General features: G+C 33.9%; 1 pseudogene; it reads right to left on the minus strand.

Moving 5' to 3' along the window:
* Positions 1–13,607: 13,607 nt before the first annotated feature.
* LOC123834505 (phosphatidylinositol N-acetylglucosaminyltransferase subunit P-like) lies at positions 13,608–14,056 on the minus strand (annotated as a pseudogene).
* Between the last annotated feature and the right edge of the window lie 270 nt (positions 14,057–14,326).

Consider the following 14,326-nt stretch of genomic DNA (forward strand, 5'->3'; position numbering starts at 1 on the left):
ATGAACACATCAAACTTGTTTTTGGAAAATTAACAAAGATATTTAGATTATGGTAAAAATTTTAGATTATAAAACAATATGTAGAGTATAACTCATGCACATGTGAGAAAAAAATCTTGGAAGCATGTATATTGAAATGTTCATAGTGAGTATAAAATCATAGGTGATTTTTATTTTTATAATTTTTTGTATTTTTGGCATATTTTGAAATAAATGTACATTACTTTTGCAATAAGAAAAATACAACAGAGATTTTTTTTTTTAGTTATGGGTAAAATTTTGTAGATTGAATAAAGAATGTGTGCATTTATAACAGTGAGTCAGAAAACATGTAATTAGTTCAATCAGGTGCCTTATTTGCCCCAAAATGGACTGACTTTTGGTTTACTTAAATTGATCAGCGATTTATTCTGGTATCAGTAGGCACTCTCTAAGAGATTCTTTTGGAAGACATTGTGCCTATTGAACATAGTTTGCTTTATTTTTAAAAGTAATTTTTCAAAATTCATTTTTTGCTACAGGTGTTGCCTTATGAATATATCATGTGTCCATTGGGCATTCCAGTGGTTAATAGACTAAATCTCTCTAATTATAGAGGAAATCAAGATGTGTTGACAGCTCTGCTATTTTTGGGGGAGTGACAACCCTGGGTGCCTGTCACATTCTGACATTCAAGCTACACTTCCTGTATCAGAAATTCTCTGTAAAAATAATTGCTCTGGAAGTGGCTCACAGAAGAAAAAAATTACACATATTTTGTCAGCTTTGTCTAGTCAACTGTGACATCAATCCCTGCCCCCTGCTTTTCTCCAGATTTAAAGCCTAAAGAGTTAGCAACAAAAAAATACGTTACTAGGATCCCCTCCTCTCAAGGTTAGTGTGGAGTTGTGGAAAGGGCATGAAGCTGGGAAACATGTGGCCTGAGTCTGGGCACAGTTCTAATTTGTGACCATATTGGTATAGCTTCATTGGAATTCACTTTCTTGTCATAAAAGTCAACTACATTTTTGCCAACCTCCATTTGTTTCTAAATTTCTGTGATTTTTTTTTTTTCTTCCTTCTGGATTTAGAAGGGAATTAGTTTACTAAGCTTTTAAGACATATCCATTCCTCTTAAATAGCAACTTTGGTCTGTTTGCAAGGCTAGCTTTCATGATACATTGTCTCTCTTAATTCCTAAGTTTCATTTTAACCATCATCAGGAGAAATAGTTTCTCACACAAAAGGCTAAACATTTTTATAAATATTGTTCATAAACAAATTTCCATCATTTAATAGTAATAACTGTATAGACTTATATAGGTCTCATCTCTTTGTGATACCTACCTGTCAATACACACACCCACACACTCACACCCCCCACATACACATGCACTTAGGAAAAACCTGTGTGATCCTGAATTTATGAAGCATTTTTGATTCCTATGTTTAAACAACCTCTGTCCAATGGGCTGAAAACTGTATTCTCTTAATAGTGACTCGTTTTCTTGCTTCATTAATCAAACTTAGGAAAATTTAGGAACTATATACCTGTATGCTTCTCGTATTCCTAATTTGTTCGATGTAGTTTTTTTTTTTTAAGATTTTATTTATTTATTTGAGAGAGAGAGCAGAGCAAGAGAGAGAGCACATGAGTGGGGTGAGGGTGTGGGGGAAAGAGCAGAGGGAGCGGGAGAAGCAGGCTTCCCACTGAGCAGTGAGCCTGATGACATGGGGCTGGATCCCAGAACTCTTGGGATCATGACCTGAGCCAAAGGCAAATGCTTAACTAACTGAGCCACCTAGGTACCCCTGTTCAATGTAGTTTTGAATAATTAAGAACAGTGCAGCTAATTTAGCTAAAATAAAGTGTGCTGAAAGATTTATGTAGAGCTCTTTCTTATGGCACATACATGGTCCACTTACTAAAAATAAAATAAATTCTTGGAAATTTGAGAAATTTTTGGAATATAATTTGTATTTAAGTTTACATTTCATGACTTTAAAATCAAGAATAATGTCTAACCCTAAAATGGGTGTACTGGTTGATTTCCATAAAGTTTTTAAATTGGTAGAAAGAGAATATTTATTCCTTTGTTTTCTAGGAGATTGTGAACGAGTGGCAACACATTTGAATTCATTAAATAAATAATCCAAAAAATTTAGAAATCATTCAGTACATCTGTAAATACCCAAGTAGAACTCATTTAATGACTTCAATTAAATGGTGGCTTAAGTAATTTCTTAAAAGTTTTCTCCTGATAATCACTGTTTATCATGTCTAAAATGTGAAAATTTGAGAAACATGTTTTGGTCAGATGTTTTAAGTTTAAAGTAAGCCAAATTCAGCTCACTTTATTTCAACAAGAATTGAATTCCATTGTCCTGAATATATATTATCACTTGAAACTCATGTATTTTTGAAAAAAAAAAATCTCATTTATTTTTCTCTATAGTATAAATATATTTGTACTACTCAGTTTTTCCTTTTCTTGTCACACTTCAACTTAATGTTACTTGAGCTATTGATTTTACTCATTTCCTTTATTTCTACCTTTCATGCATCACCATATTTCTTTTAGTTCCCATATACAAGAAGCATATCCATTGCTAACTGTCAGGATTGCAGTCACAATGACAATAATACCACCAGCTACCATACATAACTTGTTTAGAAAGTTTTGTACTTTTTCATAAGCATGATACATGTTTGAATTGTTTGTGAATCTCTTTATCTCACCATGACTTTTTCAAAACGGAAACCTCTCCTTAGATATGTAGTAAATTTCAGCAATGGACCCAAGTTGGATCTCCAGTAATTCCTATCTGTGCTTGACCTTTGCCTTATATATTTGCTTTGCATCTCTTTTATGGGTATACATAGTTCCCTGTCCCTGGGCTCAGCGATGTTTTGGCCAATTGGATGTTAGCAGATCTGATGTAAGGAGAGTGTTAAAAAGGGTTTGTGTGATTGGGTTTTATCTCTCATGTTCTTGTACCATCACAATGAGAAGGACATTCTCAGGTTATCTGCTGGTTTCAGAAGAAGGATAAGAGACCATAAACTAGAGATGTCCTAGACTAGAGTGAGTGGGCTGACCCACTGACCCAGAATAAGCCTGGTTGAGATCAACTTCCAGCTGATGCTGAGACTTATGAGAAATAAACACATATTATAGTATGCCATTGATGTTTTTGGTTGTTTGCTATGTGCTAATTTTGTGGTGAAAGCAAAATGATTCAAGATTTTTCCAAAATCATCAGCCATATTAATGATAGTTGCAGGAAGATTGGTTGTCTCAAAGGTAGTTTTCATTCATAAGTCATTATCAATTGAGAAAGTATTATTCACATACATAAATTTCATGATGAACTTGTGATTTAGTTCATAATACTAGATTTAAATCTGTGCTGTACAATGTGTTAATGCCATTATTTTTATTATCTTCTATTTGTTTCCCACTTTCGTCACTACTTTAAAATATATTTTTCAATCTTTAAAATATTTCAAGATGATATCATAAGTCTAAAAAAATCTTTAGGGGCTTTCTTTATTGTTAAAGTTTCAATTAGGTCACTTTTAACTTCATTAACTGATATTGGGATCCACTTTGAATGACTGAATAGAATAATGCTCAGATCAAATGCACATTTAGTGAAGACTTTCTCAGTATCCCACAGCACAAATTCCCCTTCTCTGTGTTTCCATTTCACATTCTTCTAGCATAATACTTAACATAATGGTAGGTAGGTAGCTAGGTAAGTAGGTAGATAGATTTTTTTTTTTTTAATGTGTCTATCTCCTTTGAGGGTGCTGATTATATTTTTCTCATTCACAGAAGCTTGCAAAAGTGTCAACAAATGTTTAGTTTTGGAATTCATCAGATAGGACTGTGATAATTAATTTTGTGTGTCAACTTAGCTGGGTCATGGAGTGCCCAGGTACTTGGTCAAACATTCTCGATGGGTCTGTGAGTGGTTTTGGGTGAGATTAACATTTGAACAGGTAGATTGAGTAAAGCATATTGACCTTTGATATATTTATATCAGTATCCTTAGATCTTCTGCTGGTCATCTCAGACTTCAAGCAAAATGATATTATATATTCATTTTTTTAATCAGTCATAATATCACTTAATTTCCTATTCTTAAAAAATGATTATGAACTATTTCATCCTTCCCTCTCTTTCCTCTCCACTTTTAATATCTCACTTCTTTTGTTGCAGGGTTATTTTCATATTCTCTAAGTGGACAAGTTTACATTTTGTTCTATAACCATATTTTTTTTCCTATCATTGAACAATAATCCTAGAGTCCAGTTCTGATGGGTTCTCTTCTTGACTCTGAACTAGTTGCTGTCACAGTATTTTCATTTTCTTCATAGACACCACCATGCTTTGTGAATGTTTGAAAACATTTTTGCCCCAAATAATTTCCTCTAACTTCCTCCTGAAGCATCTGTCATCTTGCTCTAATTTGGTATAATTAATTGTTTTATAGGTCTGTGGATCTTTGATCCTGGAATTTTCCAACATTGCTGTTATTGGTTAGATCTACCCTTTCCTTGATATTATATCGGTTCTTCAATTACTTTGACAAAGTAAATATTTAAATAATTTGTAACAAAATGTGCAGCAGAAATAGTATTTCTGAATTCTTGAAATTTCTTCATTCCTGAAATGTTTTTATTCTTCACTTCCACCTGAGTACTATTTTAGCTGGATATAAAATTTTTGTCCTCAGAAATTACAAGATCTATTTTTTATTCTATCATAGAATTTTGTTGATGAGAATTAAGATGCTAGCCAGATTGTTACTTTTTTGTAAGAAATTTGCATGCTCACCTCTTCTCCCTCTTAAACTCACGCTAAAAGCTTTAATATCTAATTTTATTCATGGTGATATGAAACAGTGCTAACCCACATGATAGATACTGGACATTTGTTGTTGCACAATTCAGAGGTAGCTAGTGCAACTGAAGAATATATTCAGGGTTCAGCAGGTCACAGTAACTTCCTTAATTGTGAAAAGTGATTTCATCACTTTCTCTCCTCTGATTCATCAGGTACCACTCCTCCATTTGGGTTTATATCACCTAGAAAATGTTTTTTTGGCTTTTTTTATTGCTGTAACTTGGCCTTTTTTTTTTTTTTTAACCTCTACTATAATTCTATTATATAGGAGAGGAGATAAATGAATGTGTTCAATCCACATGCCTGTCTCTATTATCATGTCTTTAAAAAATGAGTTTTCTTTAGTTTACTCAAATAAAGAAGATTAAACTAGGCATAAAATTCAGTTGTTCTAGTCATTATGGCCAGAAAATCATGTTGAACTGTAATAATTCATTCCCTATTATGTTCTAGTTACTTTTCTAATTGTTTATGGTATATTCAACTTTTCAAAGTAATGCCATTTTTTATTATGTCTTTAAAATAACCAAATTGCAAATTTGAAGAAATTTTTGAATAATGAATATGTTTTCCATTCTATCAGCAATAGCGTAATAAACACTATACATGACACAAACTACAGCCAAGCACCTCTTAATGTATTCCTGGTGGGTACAATATCCATTCATCTATTAGTTTTACTTTAATATTTTATGAAATTATTCATTAACTGTGTCATTGAACAATTAGATTCAAATTAGAGGACTTTATAAAAATAATGAAAAGATTAGTTACAAGGAATAACAAAATTCCTGTTCTTTATAACTTAGTGGGGCAACTTAAAAATGAAATTTAAAATCAGTTCAATTTTAATTCTTTTAAAATATCAAAAGGCTTGTGCCCAGAAAATGCAATCACGTCATATTTGTATAGAGACATTTAGATTATGCAAAGTAAAGCATTCATTACTTATGGAGTATAGCAGTAGTTAAAAAACTAAAATTTCACCGAAGGAAATAAAAACTAATAACCTTCCAAAAGAGTTAAGATTTCTTTTATTAGATACACATTCATCAAAACAAAGTTTAAACTGAAATTTAAATGTATGCTATCATTGTTTGCTAAAACCATAAAATTACCTGATCATGCAGTCATTAGCAGCTTTGAGTACTTTGCTCTGAATTAATTCCACTCTATTGGGAGATAATTACAAAAGTTTCTAACTTGTAAGGTATGGAGTTATAGAGAATATATTTTATGTTTCTGAAGAATTTGGGCTTTCTGAGAAAAATCTTAACTAAAGTCTAAAAGAGCAAGTCTTAGAAGTTAATTTACAACAGCGAGAACCTGGGAGAGATTTACTCAACTCCAGAAGTGTACGTTTACTTTTCAAACAGTGCTGAGAACTGGGACAGGGAGATACCTGTGGGTTGCAAAGCAGAAGACAATGTTCTTATCTTTCCCCAGGAGATATTTATTTACATTACAAAAGAGGATATAAATCAGAACCTTTCCAAGAAACAAACGGTTTTCTTCCTCCTTCTAGGAGGGGAGAAGGAGAGTGTATACCTAAGTATCCAGGTTCATTTTGTTGGTGTTTTCATCTACAGCACAGAGCCATTACATACAGGTGACATCTGGTTTTCATCACATTGCCATGGGGCAAAAATTAGTACAAAAGAGAGTCAGGGCAGTCACTATTATGTAAATAATAATTAAGCTGTATCTGCTCCAGAAACCTCCTGTATGCATTCAGATTATTATTAATAAATATGAGAATTGCAAACATACCACATGCCTTTGATTTAAAAATGGCTTTTCTATATCAAAGTTGTAAGATTTGGGCTATGGTTTCATAGGTTTTAAACTTTTAAATTTCTGATCAATTTATAGTTCTTCTTGATGTACAGTATGAGGTAAATATGTAAGTATATACTTATACACCTGGCTACCAGGTTGGCCCAACATGATTTATTAAAGTGACTATCCATACTTCTCTGTTTTGTTTTGTCTTTTGTTTTATAAAAATGAGTTGTTTCTGGCACCAGTGAATATTCATGGCTTGTACCAGCCTCGGAGCTAGAAACTCTAAGCCAAAAGCTCAGTCTCTCCATTTCCTCCCTCCCTCTCTCCTTTTCTTCCTTTTAGCCTTCATTCCTCCATATTATCTTTTTTATTGCTTTTCTTTTACCAGTTTATTGCATTCTGCAAATTTTGATATATTATACTTTTGGACCCGTTCACTTGCAAATATTTGAATTTCCCTTATGATTTTGTCTTTGACCTATGGATGACTTAGTGTGTGTTGCATAATATGCAAATATTTGGGGTTTTCCTATATCTGTTGCTGTTAGTTTCAAAATTTAATTGCCTTGTGGCCAGAGAAGATACTCTGCATAATTTTAGCCCTTAAAATTTATTGTTAGTGTTTTATGTTCCACTATATGAGCTTTCTTGGTGAAAGTATTCTTGAAAAGAATTTAGATGTGAAATTGTTGGGTGTAGGGTTCTACAAATGTCCATTAGAACAAGATTTTTGATACTATATTAAGTCTTCTATATCTTTACTAATTCCTTGACTATATGTTTTATCAATTATCAAAAGACAAATATTAAGACAAAAGACAGATATTAAAATCTCTTACTATGATTTTGGATTTGTCTTTCTTTAATTTTGTCAAAATCTATTTCATGCTTTTTGAAACTGTATTAGACACTATAATACATTCATAATTTTATGTCTTCCTGATGAATTATTCTTATCATTTTGAAAAGCTCTTCTTTATCTCTGGGAGTAGCCTTTGTCTTGAAGTCTATTTGATTTGATGCTAAACTAGCAACTTCAGCTTTTTTCATTCTAACAAGAATTTCTTTCAAGATCATTTCCTGCAAGATCTTTTTCTATTTCTTTACTTTCAATCTATCAGTCTTTGTTAAAGTGTGTTTTTCATAGGGAACATCACTTATTGATTCACACTGATAATATATACCTTCTAATTGGAGTGTTTAGAACATTAGCATATAATGTTGACTATTGATATTATTGAATTTTGTACCATTTTGTCATTTTTTCCCATTTTTCTTTCCCGTGTTTGATTTCTCTCTTCTCTCTTTCAAGTCCTCTTATATGACTTGTTTATCAAAATTCCATTTTTAATGTATTTATTGGCATTTTAGCTATGGTATGCATCCTTAAATTTTCGGTACTACGTTCAGTAGTCTTTCTATAATATATCTATGCATGGATTAGAAATAATTAGAAACTATTTTTCCTGGATTTCAGAGAGTATTTTGTATATTTGACTTGGTAAATTTTATCTGTTATCTCTTCTCTCTGTTTATGGAATTCCAATTTTTATATTAGATCATTGTGCTATGTATCATGAGTCTTTTACACTCTATTTCCAGTCTTCTTTTTCTTTGTGCTTCAACTGGAATATTTTCTCCTAAGTGATCTTCCAGATTACTTATCCTCATTTTTTGTGATGTTTACCGTATTATTGATGCATCTTAATTATATTTCTGGTATTTTTTCTATTCTAGAATTTTTACTTAACTCTTTTATAAATTACAGTTGCCTGTAATATTATTCTTTATTCTTGAACTAATTATGATTACATAAATTCCTTTTCTAATATCTCTAATATCTAGATCACCCATGAGTCTTTTTAAAAATTTCTATATTTTGGGATGCCTGGGTGGCTCAGTGGGTTAAGCATCTGCCTTCGGCTCAGGTCATGATCCCAGGATCCTGGGATCGAGCCCCACATTGGGCTCCCTGCTCAGTGGGGAGCCTGCTTCTCCCTCTCCCTCTGCCGCTCCTCCTGCTTATGATCTCTCTCTCTCTGTCTGCCAAATAAATAAATAAAATCTTTTAAAAAAATTTCCATATTTTAAAATTTTAAATAGAAACTTTGTGTTTTAGGACACTTTCAAATTTATAGAAAAATTATATAGTATAGAGAGTTCTCATATACCCCACAGCCAGTTTCTATTATTATCTTACATGAATAACATTCATTTATTAAACTTAATGAACCAATATTAATACATTATTATTGACTAAAGTCTATGTTTTATTCAGATTTCCTTAGTTTTTCCTAATGTCCCTTTTATGTCACGCTATAATTATGCTCTAGCCCTGCTGGTGCTGTGATGAGATGTGGGGGAGGGGAAGCATTCTATAATCTCATGAATAAATATAGTCTTTCCTTGGGTCTTTGTCTCTGGGCTGTACCCTTTACAAATATTTCTCCAGTGCTATAGTATTTTTCTCCTTATATCAAAAGGGAGAAACAGTAAGACTAGAGAGGGCTTGAATGTGAGGCATGCCCTTCTTCCAGGTGGGATAAGGCTCTGCTAAAATCTCCCTTCAGAGTAGGCCTTTGTTAGAGAGGATGTTCCATGTGCATTCTATAATGACTACTCTTGTCCTCCTGCTGCCAATCATAAAGGGATCTTTCCTGGATCTTGACCTTGAGAAACTGGTGTGTTTCCTCAGGGCAAAAAGTATGAGTGTCCCTAAAGGACTCCAGGCCCAGGAATTTCTCACTCTTAAACTAATCTATACTAATCTTCAGCAATTAGTCAAAATTACCATGTAAGTATACCTGTCAGTGCTTATGGCTCTGATGGCTTCTATGCCAGGTGAGCAGATCCAACCCATGACTCTGGATTCACCTGTCCCTTCAGATTTGGGAGTGGTAGTGGGCTCCGCCATCTCAGCTCTCTAATAGGTCAAAAACATTACTTTCAGTTTTGCTTCAGCTTTGCATCATGTGAGTATGGCAGTGATGACTTCTAAGCTGTTTTTATTTTGGTGCCAAAGCTGGAATTCCCCAGTCTCTTTTAGTAGGAACAGTATGTTGACTTGTGGGTCTTTTTACCTTGTTTTGCTGCTTTTGATTTGTTTGGTTTGGTTCATTTGCTCTTCTTCCTTGGAATGTCTATGATCTATTGAGTGCCAGATTCTTTAAAAAAAAAAAAAAAGTTGACAAGTCTCTACCTTATGTTATCTTCCTCTTAAAAGGATTTAATTTTTTTCTGGAAAGCAGAGAAATTTTAGATCACCTTGATCCAGGTAAGGGTGTTTGTCAAGGTGTGTTAGTGTTAGTTATTTTCAAATGTTCTCTAAAGAATAATTCTTGGTTTTAGCCACTCTGTGATTTCAACTTAAATTCTCTCTTTTTTCTTTTCCTTTTTCTCTTAACTAAAGAAATTTCGTCTTGGTGGGACCTGAATTCCAACCTCTGTCTCCTCAGCATTGCAAGACTGCTAAAATTTTTGTGGAGTGCTTTAGTCACATAGCTACTGCTTTTTGCTTTGTGTGGGTCACTCCTTGCATATGCAATTTAAGTGTCTGCAAATACCTTATTATGGGCCGAATCGTGTTCCCCAAATTCATATGTCAAACCCCAGTGCCTCAGAATGTAACCTTATTTGTAGATAAGGTCTTTAAAGAGGTGATTAAGTTAAAGTGAGGCCCTTAGGGTGGGGCTCTAATCCAATATGACTGCCATTTTAAGAGAGATTGGCACCAGGGATGTGCGTGCCCAAGGGATAACTGTGAAGAGACAGCAAAAAGACAGCCTTTCAAAAGCTAAAGAGAGAGGGGGCACCTAGGTGGCTTAGTAGGTTGAGTGGGCGACGTGCTTTTGTCTCAGATCATGATCTCAGGGTCATAAGATTGAGCCCCACATGGGCCTCTGTGTTGGGCATGGAGCCTGCTTAAGATTCTCTCTCTCTCCCTCTCTCCCTGCTCCCCCTTTCTCTCTTTCTCTCTCTTCTTCCTCTCAAAAAAAAAAAAAAACCCAAAAAACAAAACAACAACAGCAACAACAAAACCTAAAGAGAGAGACCTTAGAGGAATCCAACCATGCTGGCACTTTGATCTTCCAGAACAGTGAGAAAATAAATTTCTGTTGTTCAAACCACCTGGTGTGGTATTTTGTTACGGCAGATTTAGCAAACGAATTCATGCATTATGAGCAAATCTGAAACAGAATTTTAGTCTCATATTTATGGTGTTCTCTCTTATCTCTTTCCTCTTATATCTCAGTCTATTCGTCAGTCTCAAAGTATGTCTTCACTATCATTAACTTGGTAAGATTGAAACAAGACCCAGATATCCCTTTTTTTAAGGCTCTACTTTCCCTGGTATGATTTGGAAAATCATTCAAGGAAAAAGCTGAAGTGACTCTGGAGCTCAGCTTGGTATGACCTCCTCCTCTCAAGGATTTTCATCCCTTAAATGTCTTCCTTGTGCATTTTTTCCAGGTTTTGAAATTGATCTTGTGGTAGGGTTAGTCTTGTATAAGCTACTTCAACATGACATTGAAATGTCCTTTTAGTTGTTTTAGGATTTAATTTTCTATTGATGGTTTTAAAAATCAAGTCATAATAGACTATTTGGGTGCTCATTTTTTTCTCCTGCAAAAGTACCCATTTCCTCCTTTTTCAGTGAATATGTACATACCTGCTTCTAACTTGCCACTGAATTTATCAGGTGAATATATTTTTTTCAAATTTCATCTGCCTTCAGAAGTTTTCCTTCCATACATAAGTTAAGTTCAGACTGATCACAAGAGTGCTGAAGATTTGTTTCTGTCTCTATCTTAAGGTATAAATAGATAAATAGATCCATTTCTTTCTACATATGTTTAATGAGAGGAGTGCACCAATTTCTGGTTTGGTGACTTAAATATTTACTTTAATAAAAGAAAAAATTAAGAAGGGTAATCTTTTGTGGGTATCTTCTAGAAGTCCACTACTTCATGATAAATACTAAACCGTTGCTAGCTTTTATTCTCTTTTATTCTCTTGTAGTATCTTCTAGAAGTTCACTACTTCATGATAAATACTAAACCGTTGCTAGCTTTTATTCTCTTGTTAGGTTCCACCTGACAATTGTAAACTGCAGTTATACATGATATAATTATATGTTTATATCCTATCCTTCCTATTATCCACAACTGTAAATACGATCAACATTATTTCAAACCATGGCATTTATGGCTATTTTGTTGAGCTTACCATATATATTTTTTTCTACCCAAAGATAATTTGAAACTAAGAGAAGTAAAAAAGCAATGAAAGTGTTATTGAGTATTTCAAATTTAAGATCTCACCTTTCTTTAAAGCATGGGCAATCTAGGTGGTTTCTATATTCGGAGCCACACTCTGTCCATTCTGTTTCAAATTTGTACAAAATAATGATATTGATAACGAGAACTTTATGCTTTATGGGGCTTGTGGAAAAAGAGTAAGGCATAATCAAGCCTCTTTCATGATATGTTGAGATCTATAGGCTTTCTTCAAAGGAATTCTTTGTCCTCACGTTAGAGAAAGGAAGAAGGGAAGAAAGAATCCATTCCTTTTAATACAGAGTCTGTGAAAGTGGTTCAGTGAGGCAGAAAGCTTCATTGCAAGTCTGTGGTACAAGTCCTGTAACAGGCAACAAAGGGAAAGTGAATTTCAAAGGTCTTTTCAAAAAAGTACATTAAAGAACAAAACCAAACCAAACCAATGAAGGGCCAGGTCAAATCAAGGTTTATACCCATGAAAAATAACAAATATGGAGATGTGAAAAAAAACTCCTGTGCTAAATTAGTTTTATTAAATAGACTTACTTTTGTCCTTATACTATCCCCCAGACTATTTTTTCCAAATGTGCATATTTCCAAATATTTATATTCCAAAGCATAAAAGCCTAATGCTCAACTTAGACAAAATCATCTTAAAAAACAAAACAAAACAACCCTCCCCAAAAAACTAGAGACCCAGGGTCCCAGTATATCCTGCAGTTTTGGGAATTTGTGTGTGTGTGTGTGTATAAGTGTTTGTGGATACATGTGCATGATTTTTGTGTGTTTTATTATGTTTATACACATCAGATACATTATATATACATTATAATATATACATGCACACATATATGTTTGGCCTACAGTGTCTTGGCCCATGACAGATCAATTTTAACATTAATTATCAATGCATAAAATTCATGAGAATTCACATTTAGAAATCCATATTTTCAGCTTCTTTTGGAAGATGTGAAAATGCCAGGCTAGCAATCTAATATGAAAATCATTTGCTGAAACTCAGCTCTTTTTAGACCAAGAGTATATTCTCCTCTGTTGTGGTTCTTCCTTCTTTTAATGTCTCCCAAATGCAGGAGGTCAGCTACCATTTGTGACAGAGTTTGTATTACTTACTTATACATTGAAGAGGAAGTTTTTAACTCCTGTTTCATTAAAAGTAGAAAAATCAGAATACCAGTTGTCCATGTGTTTCAGTTCAATCATTGCTCCTAGTAAAGGTGAAAAATGTTCATGCAAGGTGTGTAATTGTGAAAAAGACACTGAAAATGTAAACCATACTTAGAGGCCACAATTCAGAAATACCAAATGACTAAAAAACAGAAAGAAATGAACTAAACAAATATCAGACTGGAATTGCCACGTGGTTTCTTTCTTTCTTTTTTTTGGAGGGATTTCTTGTTTTTACTGATACTTATTTTTTAAACAAGTCTGCTATATGGTAATGCAGTATTTTATTTATTCTGTTCATTAATAACCAATACTCAAGAACTTTTATAATATTAATAGAACTTAATCTAGAAGAATCAACTTACTTTGTTTACATTTCAATATTGGGTACGAGAGAGTCAAAAAAATTATGGTCAAAATTATTACATAAAAAAATATAGTAAAGGCTGGATGTTAGTCTACATACAATTTAGTTTTTGGCATAAAGTTATTTAGTTGCCAGGAAGAACATTTGGTTTACTTCACTAATAGGAATATCTCTGAATGCTGGGATGGCCTCTTGGTATTTCTTCTGCTGTTGATTTTTAGCATAGTTATCTGTGATTATATGAATGGAGTTGAGTGGAGAGGTACTCACCATGTTTATTCCAAATAAGAGTACCTAACCAATTACTATAGTAATGAGGAAGTAGACGGGCAATGCAACTGCCCAGTATTTTTGAGCCCAATAGGTTAATCCTAAGGAGTTTAGCCAAGATTCAGGAATAAATGCCCACACAAGATGCAGGATGAAGCCAAATTGGGAGCTTAAGAAAAGAACAAAGCCATAAATCGCTCTTTCTGGCAATGGCGACGGTGAATTTTCCACCATTTTCCCTGTGGCTTTGGACAATCTGGGGTCCTCGAAGTGCCCACTCAGGCCCCTCCCGACAGCTCGGCCACTTCAGTGCCGAGTCCCCCACGCAGGCGCCTCCTAGAAAGTCTCCGCGGGGGCGAGAGAGGGAAAAACTGATGGAAAGGCCGGGTCGCTAGGGCGCCCCCCTCCCGCCGCCGCGTGGTTTATGTCGAATGCTATAGAATAAGTTAGCTTTTCTCTTCGACCGTCAATATCTGAACACTGTTTTTAAATTTGGAGAACTTAAAAGATTATTGTAATTATCATATAGAACTGATAGATGATAAATACAA

The sequence above is a fragment of the Mirounga angustirostris genome, unplaced genomic scaffold, assembly GCF_029215605.1.
Source record: "Mirounga angustirostris isolate CCGP_5_RB_7025 unplaced genomic scaffold, mMirAng1.0.hap1 SCAF_1, whole genome shotgun sequence".
In the NCBI taxonomy this organism is placed as follows: Eukaryota; Metazoa; Chordata; class Mammalia; order Carnivora; family Phocidae; genus Mirounga; species Mirounga angustirostris.